The following is a 3,187-nucleotide window of genomic DNA, read 5'->3' on the forward strand; positions in this document are numbered from 1 at the left end:
ACTCATAACAATATCTTAAACTCAAATCTTAGTTATCTGTAAACATTCAAACTTTTAGCAGATCAGTGACCTGGTGGTTAATTTTCCCTTAACATTTTAATTTAACGTTTAATATTTATTTATTCTTTTCAAATTTTAATTAAGCACAATTCCTTTATCACAATTCCTCAAAGAATCTAATATTTAAAATACAGACCTTATATATAAATTCTACCATATATCTTAACAAACTAATAAAACAATATAATATTCTTATTTCAATATTTATATTTCTAGATTTTATAAAACCATTTTTTTTATCTCAAATCGTTACAATATCTTATGTTCAGAATACATATTCTATCCATTTAGATATATTCTATTTTGGATCTCATGTATAAATCAAAACCCCAATCCCTTTCAGTCTTATTCTAGCTTTTTTCCTCTGCCAAATCATCTTTCGTATCTTTGCTTTTAAATCATCAAAAAGATCTCCTTGTATTATTGTGGCTATTGTTTGATATTGATAAGGGCGTTCAGTTGCTGTTTTCTTAAGAGGGCTAGCTGATTTAGCAGGTCCTCTCTTTGTTTTTCCAATTCAATGCAGTTGTCCCAAAGTATTTATCTTCTCTTTCATCTCTTTTTCTTTTTTATCTTCAAATTCCTTCTGGTTTATAAGAAAAGTCCTTTCTTGTTCTCTATTATCAGTTTCTTTTTTGTGTTTTCCACTGTCTGTATTTGTTGAGTATCTAAGTCTTCTGTCATAGCATTTGGTTGTTGTTTCACTTTCTCTATAGAATTCTGTATAGATGATTCTTTGGTTGAAGTCATAGTTTGAGTTTGAAGAGTTTGGATAATTGCTTTTAACATATAAAGAATTTGTTCCTGTACTTCCTCTGTAGAAAAAATCCATTCCTGTTCTTCTTCCATTGTAGTGTATTAAACTAAAAAAACAACAACACAACTTACAATCAGAAAGTCCACCACGTAAGGAGCTGAACTGAGTTTCTTGCAGATGATGCTTCAAGGTTGCTTTATATCTTATCTATTTTCAAGGCTGTCAACAAGTCTCTCTTAAAGAATAGCAGGTTACAGTCTCAAATTTAGCCAGCAAATGTCATCTCAGAGTTAGTTAGATCTTTTCAGTTTTCTTTCCCCCCTCTATTTTAAGGGGGAGAAAAAGAACCCAAATCTTCAGCAGTAGTTAGAGTAAAAATCAGAGAAGAAAAAGAAAAATAGAGAGTAGAAAGTTACAAGTCTTATAATCCACCAGTTTTAGAAAATAGAATTCCAATTAGTATCCCAGTATTTTTCCAATGTTTTAAACTCCCGAGTGGTTGATAGCTGCTGTTTCTGGAGGGAGGGCTAAAATCCCCCTTCCCTCACCACAAGGGGGAAAGTACTTTAGCAGCTTATGCAGGTAATTAAGTAATTAGGATGTAAGAGAGGCAGGTCTCACCCAATCCTTTCCACGCTGCTTTGAAGTTGCCAGATGTTAATGTGACTTCGGCTGTTAGCATCCTAGGGACGAGCCATATTTCTATGGCCGGTCCTTTTGTCCGCTGGTTTGGAGAGATTGCCAGGTCTAACAGGAGCGTTGCTGCTCTCTTGCGATCCAGCAAAAGCTCCTCCTTGCTGGACGCCTCTTCGGGGCGATTTTCGGCCCTTTTCAGGGGCCCCCAGTGATGCGAAACTGAACGGGGGAGAGAGAGCAAATCTCTCAGCCGTCCATAGCAGCTGCATGATGAAACCGGAAGCCCAAAACACCATTTCTTTTACCAGAGTCAAAGTTGTCTGCTTTGCTTTGCTGTATTTGGGAAATGAGGGAGAAGGGTGGCAAAATTATTTTGGGGAAAAAATCGTGCCTTTTGTTTTCCAGAGAAAGCCCTGTTCTGTTTTTTGCAAAACTAAATAAATGTTTGAAGTACACCAACACAGTGGGATGGTATTTGTGGTAAATCACACCTTGTTACAGATGGTACAGAGTCAATAAAATGGTTCTACAGAATAATTCTAGGGGGTGGGCCGTTTCATTGAAATAATTTCTTTTTTTTCTTGTCATGAATCTTTAGCCAAAACTGCCTGAGAAAGTTTCCCCAGAATTTTTTTTTGCCATATATTGAAGTTCTTTGATGGGCAATATTAATTGTGAATTAATTTGGAATTGTATTCTGGGGCACAACTGAAAGCCACTGAATATTCAGCTGCAGTCAGATGTCTGTAAGATATGGTCAAAAAGAACAGCAACGGTGCAATTTAAGCTCTGCCTTTTTAAAAAAAAAATGAGAGGAATTTCAATCACAGCATTGTGACCAACAGCTTGACTTTGTTATTATTATGTATCATCACACAGTCAGACAGATGTTTAGACTGGATTTGGCATCTTTATCCAGTCCTTCCCAACGACAGGGGATAGGCAAATATTCTTGTTTGATTATATTTAAATGTATCATCACAGGATGTAAACTGTTCCATGCAAAGCTGCCTTTTGCAATTGACTGATGGTGATTTTGTCAATGATGATGTTCAGATGATATATTATTATTATAGTACACCCAATATAATATGCTGGCATCCCTGCATAATTTCCATAGCATATTAATTTAGATGCAGTCTTTTAAAAGTCCGTTTTGAATCGATTTGTTGTATCTCCAAGTCATTATAAGACAATTTAAACTAATCTACCGTATATACTCAAGTATAAGTCGACCCGAATATAAGCCGAGGGACCTATTTTTCCTCAAAGAACTGGGAAAAAATGGTGACTCGCGTATAAGCCGAGGGGGCATTTTTCAGCACACACATTTTTCTGACCGGGCGGGCGGGCGAGAGAGGCGGGCAGAAAAAAAGGGGGGGGAATCCACACACGCTCGCGCAGGGAAAGGGGGAAACGGGTGGGCCGGCCGGCTCACCTCTCCTCTTTGTGTGTGTGTGTGTTTGTCTCTCTCTCTCTCTCTCTCAATTCTCCCCCACCCCAAAAGCGGGGAGGGGGCGACCTTGCAAAAGGGAGGGGGCTTCTCCCGGTTGCGGAGAAGGCTGGAGGTGCGCCTTTCTCGGCCAGCCCGGGTAAATTCGGCCGTATTCTTCAATACGGGCCGGCCCCAGCAGTTCCGGCCTCGGCCTCCCTAGCCCTGTCGGTGAGCGCCCGGCAGGGCGCAGCGTCGCCAGGCCTCCCCCCTTCGCGCGAGGCGTCTGGCGTTCCCCCTCG

The sequence above is a fragment of the Protobothrops mucrosquamatus genome, unplaced genomic scaffold (genome assembly GCF_001527695.2).
Source record: "Protobothrops mucrosquamatus isolate PMUCROS unplaced genomic scaffold, P.Mucros_1.0 scaffold487, whole genome shotgun sequence".
Classification (NCBI taxonomy): domain Eukaryota; kingdom Metazoa; phylum Chordata; class Lepidosauria; order Squamata; family Viperidae; genus Protobothrops; species Protobothrops mucrosquamatus.